This window comes from Mus musculus, chromosome 1 (assembly GCF_000001635.26).
Source record: "Mus musculus strain C57BL/6J chromosome 1, GRCm38.p6 C57BL/6J".
NCBI classification, from domain to species: domain Eukaryota; kingdom Metazoa; phylum Chordata; class Mammalia; order Rodentia; family Muridae; genus Mus; species Mus musculus.
In genome coordinates, this window is record NC_000067.6 from 54176150 (window position 1) to 54195482 (window position 19333).

General features: G+C 42.8%; 1 protein-coding gene across 5 annotated transcripts in view; it reads right to left on the bottom strand.

Moving 5' to 3' along the window:
- Hecw2 (HECT, C2 and WW domain containing E3 ubiquitin protein ligase 2) overlaps positions 1-18885 on the bottom strand; it is a 388163-nt gene extending 369278 nt beyond the window's left edge. For 2 of the 5 annotated variants that reach the window (NM_001001883.3, NM_172655.3), the window contains exon 1: positions 18827-18885. The gene's annotated coding sequence lies outside the window, so the exon portion shown is untranslated. Of the gene's footprint in view, positions 1-17754; positions 18770-18826 lie in introns of those variants that run through there. The other 3 variants (XM_006496067.2, XM_006496068.4, XM_006496066.4) reach the window with 3 other exon arrangements.
- Between the last annotated feature and the right edge of the window lie 448 nt (positions 18886-19333).

A 19333-nucleotide genomic window follows, 5' to 3' on the forward strand; every position in this document is an offset into this window, starting at 1 on the left:
GAGTACTAGACTTCCCCACACAAGCCTGTGGGTCAACCTCTTGAACTACAATGTTTGGACAACATGGACAAACATTAAAAAGGACTATGCTAAATGAAATAAGCTAATCACAATGTGACAAATATTGTGCACTTAATACAAACTATCTCTGTTAACCAAACTCATAGACACAGAAAATGGATTTGGGAGGAGAACATACACACCTGTAATCCTACAACGTGGGTGGGAGAGGTAGGAGAATCAAGAATTCTAGATCGTCCATGGCTGGACAGTGAGTTCTGGGCCTACCTGGGACACATGAGATTCTGTCTCAAAAGCTAGGGGTAGGGGGGATGGGGAGGTGCGGAAGGTCAATCAGGAAAGTTACATGTTACACAAGCATGAGGATCCGAGGTCCTGGTGAGACAGGGACAGGAAGATCCCCAGGGCTCAGTGGCTAGTCAGTAAGCTCCAAACCAGTAAGAAATCCTGTCTCAAATGTTAAGGCGAAAGCCCCTCTGGCCTACACAGGCACACACATATATACCCAGTACAAAGAAAACAGAACTGAAGTTACTAAAGACTGGAAGAAGGGAAACAGTATGGTTGTTTAAAGAGAGCAGAGTTTCAGCTTGGCTAGATAAAGAGTCTAGTCATTGTTTCCATGCAATGGGAAACAACGTAACTTGCTGCACTGTACATTCAGCCAGGAGAGGTGACTCACACCTTTAATCTAAGTGCTTCAGAGGCAGAATAACTGAATTTGAGGCCAGCCTGGTCTACATAGCTAGTTCCAAATGTGTTGCAATGCATGAATGTCTGAGCCTCCCTGTAGTTCTACACTGAAAGTGCACTCTTATTGTCCAATTGTGACAACTTGTTAAGTAGACCTCTTGGAAGTAATTAATTAGATCATAAGAGTAGATGCTTCGAAGCTTCATGAATAGAATTATAGGGCTCACTAGTTCCTTTTCAGCCAATCGAAGACACTGCAGGAAGACAGCTGTTTGTAACCAAGATAAAATGGCCTCACCACCAGCCCTAACATGCTGGTGCCTAATCTTGAACTTCTAACTTCCAGAATGAGGAAAAACAGATATTTGCTGTTTGAGCCACTCAATCTATGCTGTTGTTTTAGCAGCTAGAGCAAAGGCCCACAGCTCAGGTTTGCACCTGAGCTCGGAGGCATGTCCCTACAGTCCCAGCTACTCAGAGGGCTAGGAGGGGCAGGTGGAAGGGGCTCTCTAGAACCTAAGAGTTTAACAAGACACTGTCTCCAAATCACCCATTGACACATGGACTATTTTTTAAAATTGAGACTGGGCTGGTGATATGGCTCAGCAGGTAGGAGCACTGACTGTTCTTCCAAAAAGTCCTGAGTTCAAATCCCAGCAACCACATGGTGGCTCACAACCACTCGTGATGAGATCTGACGACCTCTTCTGGTGAGTCTGAAGTCAGCTACAGTGTACTTATGTATAATAATAAATAAATCTTTGGGGCTGAGCAAGCAGGGACTGAGAAAGTGGAGTTGACCAGAGTGAGCAGGCCGACTGGAGCGAGCAGAGGTCCTAAAAAAAATTCAAATTCCCAACAACCATGAAGGTACACAACCATCTGTACAGCTACAGTGTACTTACATACATAAAATAAATAAATAAATCTTTAGAAAAAAATTGAGACCAATGGAAAGACTGAACAAGAAAATGAAAACACGCATAAGGTGCCAAAAAAAGAAAAGTCCTTGTTGCAAAACATAATAATAAAAAATAAAAGACAGTCCTGGCCACTTTAAAGTTTGGGGTGGGCTGAGGAGATCTCTGAAGTAACTAATAAGTACTCCAGGAATGTGCATCTCCAGGACACCAGGAACAGCCACCAAACACCTTCCCTAAGGCAACATTTCCCAGCTCTGGAAGAACAGCTAGAGACCAGCTCTCCGGTCTCTTGAAGGCCCCACAAAGTCCCAGGAATCAAAAGGTTCCAAACTTGAGTTCACTTTAAGAACACTGTAGGGAAACTGCCATGCCTGGGCAGGGCACAGTGTTATGGACACAGAAAATGTGTTGAATATTTGCACCCCATACCTAAACCTGCAGAATAATGCTGATGGAGGGTTTGTATTTAGATTCTCTAGTCAGAAGACACATCCAGGTGAAGAAAACAGCCCAAATGGCCCACAAGATTAACCCATGAGCTCCCCCAACACATCAAGATGGTTCTCAGAGAAAAGGAACAGGCTATTCCTAAACCAGGATATGAGATGGCATAGAAGAAAAAAGCCAGACAAAACAAAACCATACATTATGGAAATAAATTTAGCATAGAATAAACTCACCTAGAGGAAGCAAGGAGGGAGAGAGGAAGAGAGGGGGGATGAGAGGGGGAGCGGAGAGGATCCCGCATAGAAATAAGAGTAAAATTATCTCTGCTCAAAGAGGACATGATTATATACACTCACAGACTTTACAATAAGAACAAAAATGTGAAGTATGTATGAATAAATTTGACTAACAAGATAAAGGGTTTTCACACTGATGATTGTAAAACATTAAAGAGGAAAACTGAAGAAGACATGTTTCAAAGACAACTCTCAATTGCAGACTAAAAGAATGAATTTAAATGTCTACAGGACCCAAGAAGTTCTGCAGATTCCATACAATTCGGAAAGATCCAATGCTACTTGTGCCTCTATTTATATTTTGGGGGTTGGGGACTGGGAGAGTGTTTTGTTTTGGGATTTGTTGTTGGTTTGCTTGTTTGTTGTGCTTTGTTTTTGAGACTCTTTAACCAAAGGCAGCTTGGAACTCACTGTGTAGCCCAGGGTTGCCCTCATCTTTCACCAACTCCCACGCGTTCATATAGAGGCAGGAGCCACTAAACCTAGCCCCTAGTAGCATTCTTCACAGAAATAGAAACCAATCCTAGAATTCAGACTGAATCGCAGAAGATCTTGAACAATCTCAGCAATGTTGATGAGCACAAAGAACAAATCAGAGGTGTCATAATTCCTGAATTCAAGATGCATTACAAGGCCACTGTAGTCGTGGTTCCTTTATACAACAGAGAACAGTGTATGTTCATTGGGAGAACTGGATTTCACACAGAGAAGAACAAAATTAGACATCGTATTCAAGAACTCACTTAAAACGGACTCAACACTTAAGCCTAGAATGCAGAAGCATGGGACCTCTGAGGAAACCGAGGGGAAACTCTCTGAACACTGGTCTGGGGAACGAACGGCCTCTCAGGTCTAACACCAAAGCACAAAGCACAGTCATAATGAGACGGGCAGGTGGCATCAAGCTACAAGACTTCCGTAAATAAGGGTAGTAGAGTTCAAAGACAACTATGCATTTGATGAAAGATGAATGCTCCAAATACATAAACTACCCAAACAACTAAACAGCAGAAGATACAACTCATCAGATTAGAATGGAACCAAAGGAAAAAATAGAATTTCTAAAAAAAATACGCAAATGAACAAGAAGTACATGGAAAAAATTATATCATTGTCATCAGGGAACTCCATAGTGAAGTATCACTTCTACCCATGAGAGTAACTTTTTTCAAAAAGATAATAATGGTTCACAAGAATATGGAGGAAAAGGGGGCTACAAGAGGGCTCAGCAGGCAAAGGTGATTGCCACCAAATCTGACAACCTGAGTTTGAATCCCAGGCCCCCCATGGTGGCAAGAGAGAACCAATTCCCACAAGTTGTCTTCTGATCTCTGCACACATGTGCATACACATGTACACACATTCATTCTCTCTCTCTCTCTCTCTCTCTCTCTCCCCTCCCCCCCCCCCCCCGCTTGCTCTTTTAAGAATATGGAGGAAATGGAACCTGGGTACACTGTCAGTGGAGACATAAATTGGTAATCATTAAGGAAAACAGTAGGGAGGTAAATCAATAAATTAAAAGGGGAACTAGTAGGGGCTGGGGAGAGAACTCAGTGCAAACAGGAACACTTGAATACCCACAGAAAGCAGGGCACAGCACCACTGCCTCTAATCTCCCCCACTGGACAGATAAAACAGAAGGATGCAAGGGAGAGGGAGAGAGACTATCTGCAATCCAATCCTTGGATATCCCAAAGAAATGAAACTAGTATCTTGAAGCTATAACTACATTTCCATGTCATTGCAGCATCATACACAACAGCCAAATTAAATGATCGGACTTACAGAACAAACTAGAAAATGGTTGCCAAGATCTGGGAGTGGGGGAGTATGGGAAGATGGTGGCCAAAGGATACAATCACACAGAGAAAATTCTGGGGATACAGTAGTCAGTGAAGCATCAACAACTAGTAACACTACATTACAGACTTGAAACTTAGAAAGTACATAGATCTTAAATGGCCTCACCTCAGAAAATAAGGATCTGAACAATGACTGTGCTGACAAGCATGACCACAATGATGATTTCACAGCACATGTGTACATCAAAACATCATACACTTTACATATGTGTGATTTCTATTTGTAAACCATGCCAGAATAAACCTGAAAAGGCTTATCCAGGAAGGAAGGTAAGGGGAGGGGAGGGGAGGGGCGGGGAGGGGAGGGGAGGGGAGGGGAGGGGAGGGGAGGGGAGGGGAGGGGAGGGGAGGGGAGGGGAGGGGAGGGGAAATAAAAGTAAAACCACTTAAAGCTGGAGATAAAGTTCAGCCGCTAAGAGAGCTTGTTGCTTAATGGGAGATATTCAGTCACACTGTGAATCCCATGATTGTGTCATTTACTAAAAATACCTGTCTCTAGTTGTGGCATGGCTCAGCCCTAGCACACACCTTTAACCCAAAAGCTTTCTGTTTATTGTAAATAGGATTAAATAAAGTCAACTTTGGGTCAAGAAGCAAAGCAACCAGTTGACAGGAAATGAACAGAGGAAGGAAACATAGAGTAAGAGGGAGTCAGGAAGACAGATAGAGAGACACACAGGAAGGAGAAGTGAGTTTTTGACTACTGAGAGAGGGGCATTCCTTCTAGGACATCAGCTGGGTGTTTTCTCTGCCTCTCTGATCTAGCAACCTTTCACCCCTGCATCTGGTTCCTGGGTCTTCATTGGTAAAATCAAACAATCGATTTTATTTAAAGAAAAACAAAAACAAGAAAATAGCAGTTGCTCTTTCAAAGGACCCACATTTAGTTTCCAGGACCCACATAGGCAGCTCACAACCATGTGACTCCAGCTCCAGGGAATCAAGTTCTGTGTCCTCTGTCTTCCATGCTTACACACACACACACACAGAGAGAGAGAGAGAGAGAGAGAGAGAGAAGAGAGAATGAATACTTTTTAAATAAACCATTTGATTTATTAAATTACTGAGATTTTAGTCAACTAAAAGTAAAATATATTTTGTAATTACACAAGAAAGAAAATGACCAAATTTTCTTCAACAAAAGTATGACTCATTGCTAGGCATGGAGGTACACACTTATAATTTCAATTGAGGGTAAGGTGAAACTGGAGAATTATAAGTTTGAGTCCATCTTTAGCTATACATGAAGTTGAAGACCATCCCAGGCTACTCAGACTCTATCTCAAATTTAAAAAGAAAGAAAGAAAAAAAAAGAAAGAGAGAAAGAGAAAGAAAAGTATGATCCATCAATATTTCAAAATGCTTTATATTTTTGTTTTAAAATGACAATTTTTACAGTGTATTAATTATATCTTAATAAATATTTTGTTTTGTTTCAAGACAGGGGTCCTCTGTGTAGCTTTAGCTGTCTTAGAATTCACTATGTAGACCAGGCTGGCCTTGCACTCACAGAGATCCACCTGCCTCTGCCTCCCACCTGAGTGTTGGGATTAAAGGTGTGCACTAACACTGGCTGGCCTAGATGTTAATTTTTTAAACCAGCAGAGAAAATGAATTCCTATAGAAGAATTTTCAAGATAGAAAATAAACTACTTTGTTTTATAATCAGTTCAGCTCAACAGCCATTCATTGAGCCAGATCATGCCAAATGCTACACTTCAAAGGTAAATAAGAAGAAATTAATGAATAGCAAACTCCTAGAATGAAGTTTTTACTCCTACTTTTCATACACACAGTGGCAGACTGTGTATGTTAGCAATCACCCAATTCCAGCAATCAGTGACAAGATAAATTAGCTCGGTATCTCTTTGTCACAAGCAGGTGTGAGCTATGGTCTGGACCCATGACTACCCTGCTGCAGGGTTCCCGCCTAACATGGAGATGCCAGCTTCTTTCCAGCCTTCTGCTTCTTTATTTGCATCCACCCCAAGCTTGATTCCTTGCCTGCTTCTGCAAGACCCAGGCTCTACTTTTTAAGGCTTTTAAGGCACCTTTTTTTTTTCAAAATCTTTCTGGAGGTGAACCATCAAAGCAAATACAGCTCTGTTATCTTTTTATTTTTTTCTTGTCTTATTATCTCTTTCCCTTAGTGAGCATCCCTTTTACTCACTAGGTAGATTTTTTTTAAAAATCTGGCCCCAATGGGACATACCAAGAAGTGACATCCCCAGCTACTTCCAAGAGTTGCAGGTCTATGATCCATACATACAATCCAGCCAGGTTCACATGCAATCACTAACCCTGAAGATAATGAAGTTTCAGAAAATCCAAGGCAGAGAAGTTGTGCTCAATCTCCATAGGAAGGCCTCCCCCCTTATTGCTTGGTTTAAGCTTAAACAGATCTAAAAAGATGTTATCTGAGAAGATATACAAATCACAAGTACGTGCCTCAGTGGTCAGCCCTAACCCCATGTACATATGGGCAAAATCAGCAGTAGTTTGTGAACATACGTGTGTGTGTGTGTGTGTGTGTGTGTGTGTGTGTGTGTGTTTGCACACATGCGCATTTGTCTGCTGTCTGTTATATAAGACATGAATTTGGAGGAAGAATATAGCAAGGGAACACAGGAGGAATTGGAAGTAGAGACAGAAAAAGTAGAAATTATGTAAATACAGTGTATTTGTGTATAAAATTCTCAAAACATTAATTTTTTTTAGAACTTCCAAAAGATAAATTTTTGAGGAATGGGTAGGTTTAACTTTACTTAAACATTACACAATGTGTATGTGCATCAAGGTGTGTTGCCCATGATATGTACAACTGAGTGTTATACATGATTTACACATACATTTAATAAGTCAAGGAACTATTTCATGTGTGTAATGCAGATTCTAATTCAATAGGTCTGGTAGGCAGCCTAAGAATGATGCGGACACTGCTAGCTGCGAGTCACACCACTTTCAACAGCAAGAGAGAGACTCAGCATGGAAGGTTTCTGAGAGAATGTTACATAAATGAATTAGACCTCCAAGTCATATCCTGTCGTTTTTTTAAAATACAAAAATGTTTACCTTTTAACATTCTGTACCAATTTAATATCTGATTTCCATAAGTAGTTGCCTCTTATAAAGATTCCTTCAGCTATTACACATTGTCTATTGCATATCTTCTATGTGATCAATACTGGGCATTATACAGTCTGGCCAGACTTTCATATGTTCAAAATGATTACAAATCTGAATAGGAAAAGACTAATGGCAAACAACTCTCCAAAACAACAAAATGACTAGATCTCAATTTCAAATAAATAAATAATAGCAATGGAAAGAAGGTAAATATCAATATCAAAGAAGAAAATGTCTAAGTCAAGTCACTGCTGTCCAGCCCTCTTGTGAGGCACCTCATCCCCACCCTTGCTGCCAATCACTGACATAAGAGGCTACTTTACCTTCTAGAAATGTCTTTGGGAGAGTGAGCTGTTCAGAATTGGAGCATAAATGAAAACCATTATTTTTCAATTGTCTAGCAAAAGACAGTTGGAGACACAAGAGTAGGTAGAATTGATGGGCGTTCAGATACTTCCTATGACAGAATCACTGAGCAAGAACTGAGTCTGGGTTATTGGCTGGTTGAAAGAAGAGCCACCCAAAGTAAATCAGAGCCCTGTGTAAAGGACCAATCTCCCGAGAACCAGGTGAGCACTCTTTAACAACCACGGATGAGTCATTTTTCTTTGCAGAAAGTCTTAACAGTTTGTCTCTTGGGCCTTTTCCAGATTTTCCTCAACTGCCAGACAAAAATTCTGGTTGTCCTCTAACACAACATTGATACCAGTCACTCCAATCACTCCTCAAATGTGGTGGAAAGGCTGTGGATGTGTGGAAGTCTCCTTATAAACACAAGGAAAAGCCTACTAGCTCTCGGATAGGGCACTCTGCTGGCCTTGGCATCCCTGGTTCTCTGCTCTCACAGGTCTCAATTTCTTTCCGTTATTATCTCCATTTCCCCTCTGAAACCTGTACAAGCTGACCTCCCTCTTATCGTGCAGGTGGGTGATGAATAACATTCCAGGTTAACCCAGCCACTCCATCTAAGAGGTCTCCGTTGTGCTTTATTCTCAGCCAAAACCACTCTCCAAACCCCCCACCACACTGACATCTGGTTTTCTTCTTTTACTTGCAGAATATTTCACATATATATATATATATATATATATATATATATATATATATATACAAAAGTTCTTATAACTCAGTTCACATAACAGGAACCATATACAAAGAACAGCTTGAGCGAATGTTAACCCTTTCATCACATGTGCCTCATGAGTGCATGTCTGCTTATTCTCATCTCTAGTGCCTATTTCCCACATAGCATGGAGCCTAGCAATACAGTATTAACATTTGTTTTAAATAATAAATAATATTAATAATAATAAATAATATTGTTTTAAAATAGTTTTTCCATAGCATTAAATAATGATTATTACCAGAATTAATTATTAGACCACGGGCAAACACTCCATCCTTACTAAAGTCCAAAGAGGGCAGAATGGAAATATACCTTCCTGTTGTAGATGGGCCTGGTGCTGTTCTTGTGAACCAATCCCCTAATGAATAAAGGAGCCAATCACTGGGCAAGTAGGCAGGACTTCCGGGTTGGATAGCGGAAGAGAGGAAGCAGGAGAGAGTTAGGTCTTTTTGGACAGGTATAACATGAGGACAAAATGTAATTACAAGTATCTCCCGGTTTCAATGGCGGACACATCAAGATTTGCCACTAAAGGATTTAGATTTTATAAGGTTTACAAGTTAGGATTTTAGTTGTTGCGCCCAGCAATTGAGTTACCATGATTTCTGAACTAAGTTTATGTTGCATTTTCCCTCACGCAGCGGCTCGTCTGGGTTCAAGAGAGAAACGTACAGCATCAAAGCATGGGTTCGCCAGATGTGCACCACAAAAGCTATGGGGGTTTTGAAGGATGGGGTTGGCATGGTAGCGACCCACCAGCGGGAACTTAGTGAGAGGGTAGAGACATTTTGGGGGCTCCAGGCCAGAGAGTCTCCATGAGATAATAACAAGTTGGCCATTGCCCGCCTGTGGATGGCCGGGCCAGGCCGCTCCGCTGGGGCAGAGAGTTGCCCGCAGGAGTGCGGGAACTTGCAGGTTCATTTTTTTTTTTTAAATATTTCCCTGCAACGCCTTCCTAAAGATGGGGGTTAAATACAAACATGTGCTTTAGCTGTTGGCTGGAGTAGGTAAGCTGGAGAAAGCACACAGCTTCCCTCCTGAGAGATGCTCTTTGCTGCCTCCAAGCATGGCAGCACAGGCTATGAGCTTGGAAAGTCTTTTCTAGCTTTAAGATGCCAACGCCAGGCTTAACAGAGAAAGCGGAGGAGGGAAGTGACAGACAAGAATGAAGGGAGATCAAGGGGAGGCATACACAGAGAAAACCCAGTAACAAGACCACTGGTGATCATCCATCATTTGTAGGGAAGGCTAAGGGCAACACGGACCAGGTCCGGAAACACTTGGCATAGGGTCCGTTTCTCTGGCAAAAGCATGGAAAAGGTCCTGTTCACTCACCATGCTCCCAGGCTCCTACCTGCACAGCATCTCTTCCCACCTAGGAAGTTACTGCCAGGGTTCCTCCCACCACAGCTCTCTCCCTGCTCTCAAATACCAAATACCCTTTTCTTTGTCTTTTATCACCACAATCTGCAAGTTATGCATTCTGTTTGTTTGAACACCTAGTCTTCCAGTGAATCACTGAAAAATGCTGTGTACTACTTGAAAAATTATCCATGTCTGAAAATATTATTTCCCTGACCTTTTGGGGTCATTGTGGGCCTTCGTTAATTGATTAATCAATTAATGTAAGGGGAGGTTCTGTCACTAAGGTCTTGTTTTCCAAATAGTTCTTGACTTGTTAGTAAAGAAGGCAGGGGACAATTGATGAATGGAAGGTATAGGTGGAACTTTTAGGTTCCAAGAGGAAAAGGAGACACAGGGAAAGAGAGAGAGGCTTTTCTGCCATGCTTTGGAAAGCAGCAGTCATGTAAGATCTCGGGGCATCTAGAGGCTGAAGGGGCCAAGGATGTGGGTGGGGGCTAGCTGATACAAGCCACTAAGTTTAGGGCAGAGGGAGAGACAGATAATAAATTGATAAGGGCACACATTTCCAGGCAGGAGGTATCTGTGCCCAGCAGTTCCTAGAGGCAAGTTCTAAAGATAACGGAGCTGTCTATGTGTCTTCTATCTTGGGATTCAAGGGTCTCAGGAGTGGGCTAGTAACATGACTCCTCCAGGAACAAAGGCGGGTAGAAAAAGAAGCCAGGAGTGGACTGGTTGCAACCGATCCTGGGCAAAGCCAGGTCTAACAAAAGGGAGCCGGAAGTGGCCAGAGGTCAGACAACAGCTCCAGAGTAAAGGCAGTAATGTGTATTTAAAACTTCATGCAACAAATTAGTTAATCAACCAATTACTTCACATGGAAACTTGTGATGTGCTGTTTCAGTCATTATCCATTCCCCCTTTTCATATCCTTGGCATGGTTTCCTGTGAGAAAAGTATAGTACTGAGATAAGCCACTTGATAGAACAGGAGCTAGTTCTCAGCATACCATGATGAAGACTTTCTTAAACACAAATCTTACTCTGCAGATAAAGTATCATACAAGCGCCCATCTCCTATTCGGCCAGTGTGCTTAAGGATGAAGAACTATCGAAACTCCTTCCCCATCCCTTCCACAGTGCATCGTAAGTTCAGGCACCACAGTCTTGCGGTTTCAGCATTTTCTCAAGATCAGAACAGGCTGCATGCCCCTTGGAAACTGGTAGCACGTGGTTGGCTTCTGGCTACAATGCTGTCACAAAGCCTTCACATTCCTCCTCAGCCACCAAGACAGATCAGAAAATAAAGATGTAAAGGTGTTGGCCACACAAACGTGGCAACCTGAGTTTGTTCTCTGGGATCCACAGAAAGGTAGAAAGAGAGAACTCACTCCACAAAGTTGTCCCCTAACTTCCACAGGTGCACCATGGTGCGTGTGCGCATACACACACACACACACACATACACGGGGAGAGAGAGAGAGAGAGAGAGAGAGAGAGAGAGAGAGAGAGAGAGAGAGAGAGAGACAGAGAGACAGAGAATCTTAAAGCTAGAACATTCTTCTGTGTATCTAAACCAGCTTTGTACCATTCTCCTCCAAAGCATCTTTTCTATTCTCATAATTGATGGCTCACCCAAAGGAAAACCTCTCTTCCCTTAGAGCCCAAGTTTTCAGTGATAAATAAAGCAGGCATCACCAAGCACTCCTCCCTGAACTAATGCCAAAAGCTGATTCATTTTCCGCATGACATGGGTGTTTCACCCCGCCGTAGAGCAAATGTCTCTGCTATCATGGACTTGGCTATAATCACTCTTTCTCACCCTGGCCCAGCGATCTGACACAGCAGCCAACCACATCACTTCACAAAGAAATGTTGAGAACTCTGGTTTCTAAGGGGAATTTCAGTCCTTAAACTTTCCAGCTGAGTTTCTAAGTGTCTCTTCAATGAGAGCTCCATACTTGCTCTTGCCACAGAAGTGCTTTAATGAGACTGGTAGAGTGACATTCTCTTACCTGCCATTAGCGATATAACACATGAAATTTGTAAGAGAAGCTTTATTATGTTCTTGTCCTGGAACACTTCAGTGGCATAACAGAGAAGCCACTGTGCTTTGTTTGAAAATGACACAAAAACATCCGTGGCTTCACACCACTATTGGGCACAGTTTCATAACAACCTTTATTAAGGATTTGATCCCAATAAGAATGAATGGATGATGAACCCAGTTTTTTTAAAAAAAAATGCTTTCGGTTTATCCCATTTCCTTATGTACTACACAGATACCTTTGTTTAATGCATGGAGACTCGTGTTTTATATTTCCACTGAGATTCCCTTTCCTACGCATGCTGACGGCATACTGGACCATGGCATTTATATCACTACAGGCTGAACACCACTTCATCGTTAGAATTTCCCACTTGAAGAATCATGTGGTGCTCAGAATATTTTGTATTTAAAGCATTTCATATTTCAGAGATCAAATTGGATATGTTCAACCTATCTTTTTATCACTATGGCTATACTTCTGTGTACCATTCTTGAACAACTGGTCAAATTTTATGAAACAGAAATAAAACTTAATAATAGCAATCACAGGGACTTAGAATACAATTCAGTGGTAGACTCCTTACCTAACGTGCATGAAGTCCTAGCTATATATACACACATGGAAGTAGGGCAGAGAGCAATAGCAAAACATACTTTAACAACTAAAAACTAAACAAAAATATAGAATATATATTAAACATGAAGTGGACCTTAACAAAATGTGGGTTTTATATATACTGTCTTTGGACCACAAATGCAATCTTTATATGATAATGCATTTTACAAAAATATAATAGGGGACTGGAGAGATGGCTCCACAGTTAAAAACACTAGTTGATCTTCCAGAGGACTCGGGTCCTATTCCCAGGATGCAGATGGCGTCTCACAACCATTTCCAACTGCAGTCCTCGGGGATCTGATCCCCTCTTAGGGCCTTTAAAGGCACAGCATGCATATACTACACAGACACACATGCAGGCAAAGATCCATACATACAATAAAAATAAATGTTAAAAGGTTGTTTTTTTTTTTTAAAGAAAAAAGAATTCCTGCTGAAGTCATAATTACTCTCCTATCTGAAGGCCCTACACAAGTTCTACCACTCCATGTCATTTCTCTGACCTCACTGGTGATCCCTACCTGCATCTCCTGGGTTTCTACACTGCATCAATACTAGTCTCCTTGTCAATTTCTGAACTCATCTGAACATATCCTTCCTTATAGACCAGACATTTGCACTGACTGTTTCCTCTACCTGCAATTCTCTCTCGTGTATGTGTGTGTGTGTGTGTGTCTGTGTGTGTGTGTCTGTGTGTGTGTGTGTGTGTGTGTGTCTGTGTCTGTGTCTGTGTGTTGTGTATGTGTCTGTGTGTGTGCCTGTGTGTAAACATATATACATACACATACACATATCTTCTTTTGCCTCCCTTTAATTCTCTGTTTGAGGTCACTTTCTTCATGAAACATACTCTACTACATTTGCCCTGTTCTACCATGCTACATAATTTTCTATTTGACTTACTATCTGTCTCAATAAGATGAAAACTCCACATGGTTAACATTTGTTATTTGATTCACTGGTATACAGCCAGCAAAAAGACCAGACACTAACTCATAAAAACCCAGTTGAATGAATAAATGAGCAAATGAAATTCTTTTCTTTTGTAACCACCAGTCTGCCTATGGATCTTTCCTTAAGACTTAAACAGAAAAATCATAAACTGTCAAAAGTTTAAAAAAAAACATTACACCAACAAATGGTGTTAAAACCAGACAAGATCAAGAGTTGATTTAAAGTTTGGAGAGACTAGATTCAGAGAATCAGTTTAAAAGCCAAGCCATGAAAGAGGTAAAGTATGCAATTTTCTAATGACCACCCCTTCTTAGGTTTGCTTTATCCACACAAGAGACATTTAGCTATAGATATTCTGCCAATATATGCAAGCGCACACATAAACATACAAGCTGAACAAACCCAGAAGAACCTAAGGATATTTTTCCATCAAAAAATAAGGATATTTTTCTTCATATAAAAGCTAACAATCTGAAATGCAGGTGTAGAATCGTACGACTATAATCCTAGCACTTGGAAGACCTCTGGTTCTAGGCCAACCAATGCCACATAAAAGACCCAAGTTCATGATTTCTTAAGATTTAGTTATTCCTTTTGTGCATGTGTATGTATGTGTGCTTGCCTGGGTTTGTGTGCACCACAATGTATGTGTGTGTGTGAATTTACCTGTGAAGACCTGAAGATGATGTTGGATCCCCTGGAAGTAGTTGTGAGCCACGTGACTGGATGCTGGGGACCAAATCCAGGTCATCTTCAAGAACAGTAAGCACTCATAACTGCTGAGGCATCTATCTCTCCAGCTCCCCAAGTTCATGATTTGGATCATAATTAGGATGAACGCTGATGCTAGTTTCCCTGGTGTGATGTTTAATCTTGACTGTAAACTTACTGGGATTTTAAATCAAATCACCTTGGAAATGAATCTCCAGTCACTTCTGAGAGTGAGTTTCTAGGCAGGCTTAAATGATATAGGAAAACTTACCCTAAATATAGATAAACAACTTCATAGGCTAAGGTCCCAGACTAAATATGAAGGAGAAAGCCAGACAAACAGGAGTATTCATCACTCTGCATGCTGGCTGTGGACACAGTCTAACCACCCACATTCCCTTTAACTATAAACCTAATTAACCCCTCCTTCCTAAAGTCAGATATTTGATCATAGCACCAAGAAATAACTTAGGAATCTGACCTAGACCACTTGGTTGGCTTGGTTGTTCCTCCCAGTTCATTCCACATTTTACTCTCAAAGATGTCTTTGGCAAAACACAAAAAAACATCAACAACAAAACCCTATTTCATCATCCTATTTACAAGGGAGATAAATAGATTTTATTCTCATTTGGACATGCTGACTAAGCTCTTGAGGACTTTAGTAGATTGCATGTTGGAAAGGAAACAACCATAATTAATACCTACTGTCCAGCACTACAAATGAACTGTTACATACATGTTTTTTTAGTAAAGGTCACAGAAGCAGTCACCACAAACTTCATATATACAAAGCCCAAACCCTCATTAGGTTTCCTGTACAATAAAATTCCACAGAATGTATAGATGCACCAAATAGTTTCTTATGTGCGTCCTGTGAAAAGCTGAGACCAAAACCCAACTGGAGACAGGAGAGAGGACAGAAAACAAAAGCTCTCCTATTGCCTTCTTGTCCAAACTACAAGAATGTGGAGTCAAGACTATACAGAAGCATTTGTGTTCTGGATTCTCTGTAAATACCCAAGAACTGTGTCTCACATTAAATGGTGAAGCAGGCACTCATGTGTGTGAGCACCATGTAAACATTCAATTTTCAAGCAAGTTTTGGTGCAACTGTCCTCCCAAATCACAGGTCATCCTAATTTGTGTCAGTCTTAAATAAAGGACAAGAGGTAATTCTTGTTGTCTCAAAGACAGTGATGGGGCTTTAGAACAATGGCAGACACTTTGTGACTTAGCACAGCTTCTCTTGACATATGTAAACAGAGCAAGCTACTTTATCGTCCCTACTATGTCTCTTTCCTTACATATTTTTCAGATTCAAATATTTTCTTACTGTATATTTAAGAAATAAAAGAATTGGGCTGGAGAGATGGCTCAGCCATTAAAGGCTAGGCTCATAACCAAAAATATAAGAAATAAAAGAATTAAATGTCATTGAGCAAGACTCAAAATGTGGTGTCAGCTAGGCATGGTGGTTCACACCTGTAATCCCAGTATTTTGGGGGATAAAGCAAAAGGAACTTGAATTCAAGGATAGCCTAGGCTATATAATGAGACCCTGTCTCAAACAAAGAATGAAAAGAACAGAGAGAAAAAGAAAGTGGAACCTGGGGTCAAGAGAGGGCTGCTGAATATAACCAAGACAGACTCCTTCATTTCAAGAGTGATCACATAATGACACTTTTAAAAGTTTGCAGTGACAAAATGGCACCATCATAGGCAAACCAGAAAGTCTGGTTACCTCTCTAACCTCTCTTTCACATCCTGATACAGTTTCTTGAGCCTTAAGAAGCAACCCTACCCCTGCAATAGCAACTAAACTTCATGCCTAGCAACAAAGTAACTTCAGTGCTAGCCCCTGCCCAATTCTAGCAGAGGTTCCCACCACCTCCTCTATTTCCAAGGAAACTGGCAGCAATTCGCTGCTGAGCACTACAAGCCAGCCAGAGTCCCAAGCCCCAAGCATGTTTTCTTTTAAAGAAGTAATTCATGACAGAAATGACCACCACATGAAGACACAGAAGTCAGACACAGACCTAATAGCAAGGATTTAAAGTATCAGATCATTGCACTGATGACCAAGTACACTCAATACCAGGCAGAGCCAAAAAGTCATCTCTCCTACAAAACACAGTCTCCAAGAAGGAAAGCCATTGTATCTATCCTCAACTACAGTAACAACTTGCTTGGATTTCTTTTTATTTGCTAAGGTCAGTGGTGTAAAAGTCTCAAAAGAGTAAGAATGCATGTTTTCCTCTTTAAGGCACACTGCCCAAGTTCTTCAGAGTTGAGTTTAAGCCTCTTGTACAACTTAATGAAACTCTACTTGATCACTAAGTTTAGTCTTGTGGCTGATAGATATCACTTTACTACAATATTTTCCCTCACATTCATGACAAAAGAAAACAAATTTTTTATCAAGTTGCAATCTAGAGCATGAAATGCCCACTAGCAATAGAAGCAGAAAACCTACAGCTAGATTACCAAATGTTCAAAATAATTTCAAGTTCCTCACTGACATCACAGTGCTTAACAAAGACCTCCTCCCAAGAGGCACCCTGACCTGTGACAGGGCCATAGAAAACCCAATGTCTAGAGCAGGTGAATCACTATGGAAGTAGAGGAACAGCCATAGATGAAAGTTTGGGCACCGTGCTAGAACACCTGCCAAGGAGATATGAAAGAAACAAACTCAGACTGATGCGGATGAAACTGAAGTCCCTGCAGCTGGGAGACATTATGAGTCCGAGGTGCCAAGTATATGCAAGGGCCAATAGAAATGGGACTGTTTTTTTTCCCAAAAAGTGGTAAGATACTTTTGCGTACAAAGGCATCTGTGTTGCTGTGACTGCTTAAACTGTCTTATCATAGCCGATGTAGAAATAAAACAAACAATTCAATGACAAGGTTTTAAACGTTAAAAAGAAAGAAATGGTTTAGGCTGCTGTATAACAAACGTCTCCTTTAAGAGGTCGAAATTATGTCTTTCTCGCCGTTCACCCACTCTGTTCCACCTCCCAATAATAAAGAGTACAATGCCCCTTTCTGCCTGGCTTCTCTTGTCTGCTAGGGACACCATCTGTCCCACACTATATAAACAATCTCTGCAGGAATCTTCTGATGACCAAACAGATTAGCAAGATCCAGGTCTTTACACCATTAATAATATCCCTATCCAATTAGGCCTCTTCTTCTCATAACTCCACACACAAACTTCAGAACTAAGCCTGCTTTGTTTGTAAGTAATGTGAGTAACATTTTAAAGATAACCTCTTGGCACATAAAGCCATCTGTTGGGGGAGGGGAAAGGGAGAGCCAGAGGCTGACTGACTCTCTAGGCAATAGAAGAAATGAGCCCTTCAGGGAATAGGAGAAACAGTAAAAAGAAAATCATATTTACAGGGCAAACAAATACACCGAATTTTTACAATTTCTAATAAAAGACTACTGGTTACTCTATTTTTTTTCCTAAATGACAAAATACCAAAACAAAAAAAAAAAAAAAACTATTCAAGAAAAGGGAAAAATAAGTTTTACACTTTGGCAAAGGCATACATACAAGAACTCCGAGTTTGCATGACTCTAGCAGAGCAAAGCAGAAATCTTATCCACAAAGGCTAAAGGCCGCGGTGAAGTTTGCCTCTTGTCCACCTCTGTCCATACGATCACCGACGCTGTCCTTTTCCAAGTTTATTATTGACCGAACCCTTATAACTCTACTCGTGAGCTCTCTGTGCTGACTCCAAAGACTCCCAACTCTCAAAGAAATAACTGTGCCTGTGACGGTGTTCCTAAAATTAATCATAATAAACGAAAGGCGGCTGAGCACCGCGAACGGAGAAGACCAGGCATAAGGAGCCAGACCTCTGCAGCTGCACGTCCTCCCAAACGTCTACGTCTAAATCTGCAGCCCGGGTTTGCTCCAGGCCCCAAGCTCCAGCAGAGGATGCTCACCACACATTCCAAACAGAAAGCAAACGCAGCCTCCTCCTCTCCCTCGAGTGATGCTCACGCGAGCCCCCAAGTCCCAGTTCCCGGGGATCACCGAATCAGCAGGCGCGTCCGGCGCTGGTGCCCGGCGCTTCAGGGGCAGAATGTCAAATGCATGACCGCACCAGGGCGCAAGGGAGCGAGACAAAGCCACCGCCCGCTACCTGCGGCGCGGGCGCGGGCCGCGAGCCGCGCACTCACCTGGGCAGGCGGGCTGCGGGTGGGGACCCGGTCGAGGCGGGAGCGCGCCCCGCAGTCGCCGCGAGCCGCCAGCGCGCGCCGCGGGGAAGGCGGGCGGCCGCGCGTCACGGAGCCCACCCTGCGCCCCGGGCCGGCGAGCGTCTCAGAGGCGGTCTTCGGCTCGCCTCTGAGCCGGCATGCTCACACGCCGCGACCCTCGGCGCTCCCGAGGCGGCTCCGTGCCGCCGCCCACCCGCGGTTACGCCGCGCGAGCCGCCGATTGTGTCGAGTCAGCGGCGGCGGCGGCGGGGACGCGCGGAGCCATGTCTCCCCGCGCTCGGGGCCCCAGGCGCCCGTTCTGCTCGCTCTCTAGGCGTCGTCCGCAAGCCGCACACCAGCTGCCCGCGTCCCTTCACCGTCACCTCCTCCCCCGCATCGCCACGGGTCCCCGGCCCGCTCACCTCCAGCCGCGCCGCCGCCGCCGCCGCCGCCTTGTCCGCTAGACGCCGGGGCAGCATCTGCCCGCACCGCGCTGGGGGCGCTGGGCGGGGGGCCGCCTGCACGTCGGGTACTCGGGAGCTTGACCGAGCAGAGCTGGGGAGAAGCGGCCAGACCCGGGCCCACGGGACCTCCCTGGGGACGGCGCTCCAGAGCTGGGCGGGTGGAGCTGGGCGGAGGACGAGTTAGACTGCGGAGCGAAGGACAGGAGCATTCCTATAGGCGTCGCGAAGGATGAAGGGGACCCGCTGAGGTCATGCAGACAAGTCTGTCCCTAAATCCCATTGGAAAGGGGAATCGAGGGTGTCATGCCTCAATTTCCCCATCTGTACAAGACAGTAACACTTATGTCACCCTGCACGGGGTGTGGTGAAGATAAAGAATGTATTATTAAAATCGCATGTGACTTAGGTCACTAAAAACTAAATTTTGCACAGATACTTGGTGCTTTCCGTCTATTTCTTCTGAAG